The following is a 10,433-nucleotide window of genomic DNA, read 5'->3' as shown; positions in this document are numbered from 1 at the left end:
AAAGAAAGAGAAAAAAAAAGCCTGTGAAAGAGATTTTCTGGCCAGGGTGATGTGGTCCCTTTTCCTGAGATGTTATACAAGCCTCACCGCGCCATTCTGTATGACTTGGCATCTTGCTAGATCTTTGACAGAAGCCCCAATAAGAAGAGCATTGCCATAATCGAGCCTCGACAACACAATGGCTCTGGCAATTGTGGACATATTGCATTCGTTCAAAAATGGCCTAGTGGCCTTCATGAGCCGCAGGTAATATGCTGTGTTTTTTTGCAGGTAATTGGCCTGTGCTTCTGAGTTAATGGCAGAATTCACCATCATGCCGAGGGTTTTAACCTGAGTGGAAACTTGTATCACGGCCTCCTTAATCTGGGAAGACTCATACTCCGCCCCAAGTTTAGCTAGCAAGCGGCTGGACCCAAACAGCATGAGTTTGGTTTTAGTGTGGTTGAGACACATCCAGTTTGCCTGCATCCATTCATTAATTATGCTAGACTTTTCCAATCTTAGCACTGTCTTCACTGAGAGAACCCTCTAGCTCAAATATGAGCTGCGTATCATCTGCGTAGTTGGTAAAAAAAACAGCCCTGTTTCAACCAGGATGTTACATAGATTATACATATAGATATTGAAAAGCATGGGCGATAAACTGGCTCCTTGGGCGATTCCAAATAATATGGAAATAGGGTCGGAGAAACTGTTACCCCAATGTACTCTGGCTTGGCGGTTTGAAAGAAAAGAAACCAGCCACTTCAGTGCCATTGCGGAGAAACCCACATTGTCTCTCAGAGCTTTGACTAAGAGTTGGTGATCAAAGGTGCAATTGTACTGACACTTGTAGTCTTAATTGTGGTTAGTGTTCCCAAAGGGAACTGCATATGATTCTGCCCAACAGAGGTCACATGAAGAAGAGTGGGCGGGCCGTTGCTATGGTCCGTTTCTCCAGACCCACACCACTGTGTCCCTATCCCACCCTCCAGACCCACACCACTGTGTCCCTATCCCTCCCTCCAGACCTACACCACTGTACCCCAATGCTCTCTCCAGACCCACACCATGGTGTCCGTATCCCTCCCTCCAGACCTACACCAGTGTGTCCCTGTCCCTCCCATCAAACCCACACCAATGTGCCCCATCCCTCCCGACCCACACCACTGTGTCCCTATCCCTCCTGAACCCACACCAATGTGCCACAACCCTCCCTCCAGACCCACACCACTGTACCCAACCCTCCCTCCAGACCCACACCAATGTGTCCCATCCCTGTCCCCAGACTCATGTCAATGTGCCCCAACTCTCCCTCCAGACCCACACCACTGTGTCCCTATCCCTCCCACCAGACCCAGATTACTGTGTCCCTATCCCTCCAGACCACTGTGTCCCTATCCCTTGCTCCAGACCCACACCACTGTATCCCAACCCTCCATCCAGACTCACACCACTGTGTCCCTATCCCTCCCTCCAGACCCAAGCTGAACATGAGTTTTAAAGTAAATGTAATTTTCCGCTCCCCGTCTCAACCTGGCGTCTTGCAGGAACGTTCACTGTACCCGAAGAAAATGCTAATTGTATTCTCAGCCAGCCAAGAGCACGCGGATTGCTGCTGCTCTTGCAGCCTGACAGCCAACCCAGTGCCTTCCCCTCAGAAAAATTACAAGACAAGACGAAGTCGGACGCTTCAGGGTTTTGCAAAAACGTTCCCGGTGTTTTATGGTATCCTGCATCCCTATGGTGCATCCCCAAGAAAATGCCCACTTTCATCGGCAGCCAGAGCCAGCCTTCCCGTTTCCGAATCCCACTCAGCGCTCACTGAAATTGCTACGGAACGCTTCATGGCTCCGGAAAAATCACAATGCAAACACGAAAGTCACGTGAAGAAGAGTGGGCGGCCCGTTGCTATGGTCCGTTTCTCGGATGGGAACTAGCCGCTATTCTTATTTGCTTAGCAGAGATTGTTTTTAAAAAGTGATCTTTGAGAAGTAGTCTTACTTCAGTGTCAATGCCGATATGTTTGTAGTCCCTTGTCACTGTCGACCACTCCGGATGCCAGTGCAATGTTCTTCCCTCCGTCCCCTTAGGGTCTGACTTCGGTTGGCCCAACTCGCAGGGTTTGTGTGGTAGTCCTGTCGTTGTAGCCGGTTGTTATCTATGTTGCTATGGGGGGCTGGACTGGTCTGGAAGCCGCAAGGTAAGAGTTCGTTTTGTTGAAATGGGTGGGATGCAGCTTGAAGAAGCGTGCTAGGGACATGCTGGACTGAGGACACTAAGATTAGCAGCAGGATAAGTGGACTGTGTAACAAGTATGACAGCTAATGTGTGGCCAGTGAGGTAAGAGGCGGTCACCGCAGGGCTTAGAGAATTGGGGAACGGGAGATGACTAGGGCATGAACCGCCACCTGTTATGTTGTGTTAAACTATAACCACCGGAGTGGTCCCTGGCGCTCTGACAGATCTGAAAGGAAAGACGGTAGGATGGGTTGGTAAGGCTGAGCGGGAAAAGAGTAAGAGAGCTGTGATTTGATGTTGGAAGCCTCAGTTTGGTTAACATCATTTGCTGAGCTTAGGTGGGCTTTTCGGTTAGTTGCGTCATGTGCTTCTGTGGTTTGTTTTGTTGTTGAGATGTAGTGAAGTGCATGAGGTTGTGCTTTAGAGGTATGGTGTGTTTAGTTAGAAGTGTGTGCAGAGGGGTGAGATTTTTTTAGTAGGGTGGCTAGTGACATCAATTTATTGATGTGGCAATCTACACAATTCCGCCTCGATGTGATGCAAGCCAACACGTAAGTAACGATAAGCGTACTGCATGCAGACAATTGTCCAATAGTTTATACGGCAAAAATGACAAATATTAAGTGTAGCCTTATTAAAGCACTATCCTCTTACTGCAGCTAAACTGTAGCAAAGACCCTAAACCTTTGCCCAAAGGCAAACCAATGGCAGTGGACGCTTTGACTGAAGCGGTTTATCTGCTGGTTTGAAGCAAATCCATGCCATGATGCTTTTTTTCTTCTAACGGTGACAGTCTAGCCCTAACCTTTCTGTCCCCGCTAGGTACCCAAGTGACAGTGCTTCTTTTGCATGCCTCAAATGCATAGCTACAGTAGGCAGCCTCCTGAACAGAACATATCTTCAGCACTCCTCCCTTATCTCTCAGTCGCTATTTTCTTTCTTGCCTTCATTCCTCCTTAATTTTATGGACACTATCCCTCCCCAGTCTGTGTTGCCCATCCTGGCAGCTGGTGCCTGACGTTGGCTAACAGTTTGGATCCTAATTCACAAACATGGCAAATTTTCATTAAAATCGGCTATTACTTACTATAGCCAAAAAAACAGTCCCTATTTTGCTGTATGGGTTGGAAACGTGGCTCAGTACACCCAATTTAAACTTGCAAAAACTAGAAGGTAGATTTTGGAGGAAGATATTAAATCTTCCACAGTGCGTACTGATGGCGCTTATACGATATGAGATGGGCCCGACTTCGTTAAAATCTATACTCCAATGGCATCAGTGCGCCCTGTTCAGAAAGTCCATCCTTGGTAACTGTTCTAGAACATTGCTCCAGTCTCTTTCTGAATATCTCCTTACATCAAGTCATGGTGTTGTTATCAAAGGGAGAAATGCAATTCATGGCATAATGGCAGCTGCTGATTTTACTCTGAAAGTCCTTCTAGAAAATCCACAGCGAGCAAAAGAAAAGATATACTCACACGATTGGATTAACACATGGGAACAGTGTTGCAAATACAAAGATTTCAGAGCCAATCCATTCCTAGGGAAAAATGCTTGGAATGTGTGAACCGTACATGAGCTTGCATACATCTGTTTCATTCAGGTCCGCTTTTATACAGTTCAGATTTCATTTTTGGCCAACAAGAGCGGTCTTGATAAAACGGCAATTAATCAGCAGCACATAGAATTTTTGTAGGTTCTGTGAAAATGTTAATCAGGAGGAATCCATAAGACACATCATGTTGAAATGTCTATCATTGAGGGGAGCTAGAGAATTGCATTTGTTTAAATACTATATGATCAATCACACTTTAGATGAAAATGATATATGGAAGCTCCTTTTTTCTTTTCTTCTTCGAATCATATCTAAATTTGCATTGCAGTGGTACATTTCCTTCAGGTGAAAAGCTAGGAATTAATGAAAAGTAACTGTTTAATATTTTTATCTGTTCTCTTCCCTTTGCTATATATTTTGTATTTGGATTAGTCTTCTTCTCTCCTTTTGGTGTGTCTATCTAAGTCAGAAGTGTACATATTGTTTTTAGCTTGTGATATATATTCTTTTTGTATGAATTAATATTGTAAAGTTGTGTAAACAGCTCATTACATTTTTTAAAAAAACTCCCTTTCTCGTGGAGTAATGGAGCTGGGAAGGGTTGGTGGGTGTGGAGGATTGCTCTTGGCTTCCAATTACCTCTTCCTCCTTAAATTGGGATGCAGTGCCAGAGACGATCTGGAATGGTATGAAACATTTGTCTAGAAGGGACTTTTGCAGCGTTGCCAGTCCAGAAACCATTCTAAAATTGCACCCTACCATTAAGAAAATGCACCAGGGTAATATTGCACAGGACTGCAGTTGAATTTAGGGTGGGTGGGAGACGCATACAGGAGTGTTTCATGGAGCGGTTGAACAGAGTGATGCCATCAGTGAGGGGATTCCTACTGGGTGGGGTGCCTTGCAGTTTTTCTATTATGGGTAGGCTGTTCCAACAGCAGAGGGTATGGCGTATGTAAGGGTAAACTGTGTCCTTTCGCGCTGGGGCAGTAATTCTATGGGGAACTTGCCAGCTGCATGGCGAGTGGTGTGTGGCGAACCCTTATGCCACTGAAAAATAGAGTATATAGAAGCCACTTGCACTTTGCACTTGGCCAGTACAGTTATAGAAGGTCCTTGGGTACAATGTCCATAGAATAAATCTTGAAGAGAGGTGTATGATTTTTAAACTCTGGTAGTATCTTTTGCATCAACAGCCAACGCGTGTTTCAACAATGTCTTTCTCAAGGCTGTACGTACATATATTCCAACCAAATTGTATAGTAATGGGCACAATGATAATGTTTGATTCACATTAGTTAATTTGTGCATGTGATTAATACGTAAAAGTAAAGGATACATAATATACAAAACATAACATGTCAAATGAGTACAAATTATTAGTACATACCAAAAAATGCAAGATCCCCAGAGAAGAAGAATTATGTAGATATGAAAAAACTATTAATTTGCTTGCATTTGATTGGTGCATCTATTATAGTTAATTCCAGGAAGTCGGGTATTTTGCACATGGTTTTATCCATGCCAAATTACATTGCGTCTAATCGTTTGTCTTCTAAATCACATACACAGTGGATTGTTTCTGTGAGTGCTCTGCAAAACTGGTAGTAGTTGTACCACGTGTGGGTAGTGTGTCCAGGGTAAGTTGTGCTACCACCAACCATATTCGGTCTGTTTCATAATAGCAGTGGGTAATAACCCATTCTAGAACACATTCACTGTGAAGGTGCAACTAAAATAGTTGTTGGGTGAAGTGACTGTGATGTGTCCGAAAATGTTAATGACTCACCTAATGTATTCCTTTTCGTGTCCTGCAAGCCAAGTAGACAAGATATGTGTATATATATATATATATATATATGTATATGTAAGTGCCACACTTGGACGGAATTGTGAATGGTAGCATGTTAAATATCATATAACCCACTAACCAAAAAAAGCTCAACGTTTCTGCATGCTTATCTCACTCAAAAAACTTGCACAACCATCTCTCGCACAACAACCTGCACGCACTTTAACAACACATAAGCCGCACCAACAGCACACGAGGACTGACATCGATCCGATACTCGCACCAAAGCTCAGCACCCGGTGTATACCGAGTTGAAGCTGCCAGTAGAACACCACTCCTCTCATTATCCTACTCCCTCTTCACCTTACTAACCCATCCCACCTTCTCGTTTAAAGATCCGCCAGAGCGCCTGGGGACCAACTCCGTTGGTGACAGTGCGCAGTACAAATACTTTTAGCATTTAACATAACGTATATGTATATAGCATCACAACATACTAATCTGGTTTTATGTACTTGGATCTCTTGTGGTCAGCAGTATTAACCACCTCATAGATTGTAATTAAGGAAATATATGAACCCCACCTACCTTTTGTAGGTTGACTCGATTTTCACTCATTTGAGTTGGCAATAGTTAATTACTTTCTTGGAGATCAAAGTAGTCTACCTCGTTGGAATCTACTATAGAAATGCATTGGATTAGACATGGCCTAAAGTCTTAATATGTGCTTTACCTTTTGATAATTCGAATGCTAAACCCCTCTGTGTACTTACTATTTAGAAGGTGAGTTGTCCTGTAAGGATTTGCCTCAAAGAAGCGGCACGCGTGATAGTTGCACTCCGCCATCTGCATTATTGTTTCATTGCCGGCTGCTGCGTGTAATCATGACGTCATCACTTTTGGAGCGCATGGTATGTTGGGAAATGTAGTCCTGGCGTAGATGACGCTTTTTCCATTGTACTAATGTGTTACATCTACTAGTAGTTAAACAAATCATGATATTTGTTCCCCTATGGTGGTGTTGATAATGTAAGTTATTGCCAAATCCTTTATTGGTGTTGTCATATTATTGCTCAACCATTGAGTATGGGGTGGGTGTTGCACAACTCAGCAGGGTCTTCAGTTGTCTTAACAATCAATATCCAAAACGTTGATGGGTTAACATGGTAATGGTACAAGATGAACATTCATTTATCGAAAATGCAAAGACAAGTGCATATCATTGAACCAAACCTAATTCCAATTAGGTTCTGTGATTGGTATTGTTAAACAATGCTCCTCCTAGTTGATTGGCAGTTGTTTGACTCCAGTTGCTTATTCAGAGTATATGTAGCTAAGGCCTATGTCAGGTACAGGATAGGTATTAGTAGTCATACATGTTCATTAATATACAGTTTGTTGCTTTACTAAAGATATATGCAACTAAGGTTTATGTCAAATATGGTGGCATTGCTAAATTACAGTCTGAAATGCTCTGAGGTATCAAGGTATCTGTCTAGTACAACAAAGCACAATTTGATGGATAACTGACAGATTTCAGTGTGTTTCCCTGTTGTATACTTGCCTTTCTACAAGAACACATACATCCCATGTTCCTTATTTAGCCCCTCCTGTTGTACATTTAAGTAGTCAGATGAATCTAGACTCTATCTGTCGGAGTTTCAGTGTAAGGGTCCCTCCCCATTTGTTGCATTTAGCTTTCATTAGCCCAATAAATCTAATGCCCTGTCTATTATCCATTTGATGATTCTCTTGCCAATGTAAAGCAATGGCACTTTGGGGTCCTGACTGCCAAGATTGGCCATCTGTTCCCGAAAACGTGTGCAAAGTTGTCTGATGGTACTACCTATGTACAACTTGTTGCATATGCAGATGATCGCGTACACCACATCCGTTGTCTTACAATATATAAAGTCTTTAATATGAATTTCAGTTCTGTCTTTGTACCTAAAGTTATGGCAGTCCGTGTGTGCAAATCTGCACATACAAGTACCGCATTTATGGAAGCCCTTTGTGTTTGTCAGCCAGTCACCACATTGTTTAACTCTAAGGAGGTACATAGTTTGTTTCTCAATGTCTGTGCTCTGGTGTATACAAATGTTGGACCCTTGTCAATGTATGGTGATATGTCTTTGTCCACGTGTAGTAAATGCCAGTGTTTCAGTACTCAGACATTAAACAAAATTATGCAGAAAGTATTGTGTAATTATTTTATTGTGACTGCTGTAGTCTTGAGATTTTCATCCACAGGCGTTCGGTGCACATACTATCATCTCTGATCTGTTAGTCATTTTGATTTTGTCTCTTGCACCATTGATTGTTTTTGCAGAGTACCCCCTCCTCAAGAACCTCTTTGTCAGGAGTTCACACTCTGTCATATTCATCATTGGTACTGCAATTTTTCCGCGCTCTATAGAATTCACCCTTAGGAATTTTGATTGTTGATGTCCTGTGACAGCTTCTAGCATGCAGTGTGGAATTAACTTGCATAATTTTGCGGAATGTAGAAGTTTCTATTCGATTATCTCTAATGTAAATGTAAGTCCCAAAAAATAATGTGTTGGAGCTCAATGTCCCGTAAAGCTTAATGCAAATGCATTATTATTGAGAAACCTTGTATATTCACAAAAACCTTCCTGTGTTCCTTTCCATACACAAACATCATTATTGATGTATCGTTTCCACATAACAATGTTCTCAACATATTGGTTAATATGCAAAGCGTGTCGATCTTCAAAGTGGCCCATGAATAGATTGTCCAATGGTGGAGTAAATGTAGCTCCCATTGCAATACCCTTAGATTGAAGATAGTACATAACATTAAACAAAAAGGCATTGTTACCAAGTGTAAATCACAGAAATTCCTTAATCATTGACACATGTTCCATGTATGAGGCTGAGTGCTTGAAAAATGCATATTCGATCGCCTTAATAGCTAGTTCATGGTCTATAGAGGTATAAAGTGCCGTCACATCAAGAGTTGCTAGTAAGTATGTATCCATTTTCACACTCTAGATCGTGAAGGATAGACAGAACATGTGTGCTGTCTTTAATGCATGATGGTATACAAAAAACGTATTCTCTTATCACATTGTCAATATATTTGGAGAGGCCTTCTGTGCCCCCACCTATTCCGCTCATGATGGGGGTGGGGGGGGGGACAAACTTCTGATAATTCCTCAAACTTTTTGTGGACCTTAGGTAGGAAGTAAGTTGGATGTTTGATGCTTAAGTATGACTTTTCCTCGTCAGGCTACCTTGTTGGTGCCACTCTTGTACCATTGCATAGAGTTCTTTAACCCCTTAAATGCCAGGGTATTATGCAAGTCTATGCAAAATGGACGAGCATACTCGTCCTTGCTGCCTAATACTTGGCGTCGGGTCCGAAGGAAGTTTTCTGTAGCAGTCAGGTGATTCCAAATGAGAAGGGCTCATTTGAATGTAGGTTCAAGGAGTTTGGAGTTTTGTGTCGGGACAGCCGGTCACCTGCGCACAGGTTCAGTCTATGGTATGGGTCTTGCCTGGCACATGGTTTGTTTGGGGACCAAAACTCCAGGGTTCCCAAGAGGTTTGGTACTGGGTGAGGTGACACACCCTTGTTTGGTCTGGGCGCTGGCAGTTGGTGGTGATCCAATTTCTGTGAGCCTCTTGGTACTTGTTGAAAATTATTGACACATCAGTCTTCAGTTATTATTGTACATGCTATTTTAATGTACTGATAAAGCATTACAAGTCTGGCATCTTGTGCCGTGTGTGGTGAAACAAAAAAAGCCGACGCGCGTTTCAACCATAGTCTTTATCAAGGCTGTGATGGATGAGGTGTTGGAGTGATAGGTGTGTAAGGAGTTAGGCGGCACAGTGGTATTGTCCTGAACATAGTCAAGTTGGTAAAGCCATGGTTTGTTACAGAGATACATTGGTAATAGAAGATTGTTTATCAAGTTGATCAGCATGACATGCATATCAGAACATGTGGTGGGGGGTGAGTTGTGGTGATTGCAGTACACAAGAAGGAATTAAATATCCTAGGTAACCATGAATAATGCACAGTAAAGGTCATTTTTATTAGACATATTTTGGCGATGCAAGAGAGGCAAAGTACGAAGGAGGGAGAGAAGTGTATGAGATGTTAATGTAGGTTTGGGATGCATGGGGTCAACGAAAAGGAAAGTATGGATGTGGCCTGGTTGCAGGTGCTTACCAGAAAAATGAGTGAGCAGGCTCGTGTTGGAGCAGGTTGGCAGGTCACCCTGAGTACGTGGATGGAAGCTGGTTAGCTCATCTGCAATAAAGACGATGGTGGGGGTTTAGATTGTTGCACGTTCTTGGAAAAGGGTGAGATCAGTCAGGGTGGAGCCGGTAGAGGTGGTGGTTGGTTAGCCATGTGGCTCAAGGCTGATGGAAGGGGGTGAGGGTGTTGTTAAGCCCGGGGGGTGCAGGGGGGACTGGCACACATGCAACAGCAACGGCGTGCTGCGATGGGCTGGGTCCCACGTGTGCGTAGAGAGGGTGTGGCCATGATGGTTGGGCCGCAGGATTGTGGCAGATCGGGTTGGCCCGGCTGGTGCTGGAAGAGGAGGTGGGGTACTAGAAACCGCATGTTCTTAACGGTGGGCATGTGCCGGTGGTCAATTGGTCCAGTGGTTGAGTCCCCAGGGTGAAGGGGAGCTGATGATTCTCGGCTAGTGGCTACTAGAAACCGCTTATCCTGAACGGTGGGCAAGGTCCAGTGGTACAGTAACTGAGTCCCCAGAGTGAAGGGGAGCAGACGAATGTCAGCAGGTGGCTTGGAGTGAATTGGGGAGGGGGGGCGCGGACACGCAGATGTATGCAGTTAGGGCGGCCATGCTGCCGATGAGCGTGTG

At 43.7% G+C, this 10,433-nt stretch overlaps 1 protein-coding gene across 2 annotated transcripts in view; it reads left to right on the top strand.

Moving 5' to 3' along the window:
• The first annotated feature begins 2,012 nt into the window (after positions 1 to 2,012).
• LOC138472142 (solute carrier family 35 member E2A-like) overlaps positions 2,013 to 10,433 on the top strand; it is a 741,922-nt gene continuing 733,501 nt past the window's right edge. The window contains exon 1 of one of the 2 annotated variants that reach the window (XM_069610158.1): positions 2,013 to 2,182. The gene's annotated coding sequence lies outside the window, so the exon portion shown is untranslated. The remainder of the gene's footprint in view (positions 2,183 to 10,433) is intronic. The other variant, XM_069610155.1, reaches the window with a different exon arrangement.

Source organism: Ambystoma mexicanum, chromosome 8, assembly GCF_040938575.1.
Source record: "Ambystoma mexicanum isolate Mex_15411 chromosome 8, UKY_AmexF1_1, whole genome shotgun sequence".
Taxonomy (NCBI): domain Eukaryota; kingdom Metazoa; phylum Chordata; class Amphibia; order Caudata; family Ambystomatidae; genus Ambystoma; species Ambystoma mexicanum.
This window is presented reverse-complemented; position numbering and strand designations above follow the sequence as displayed.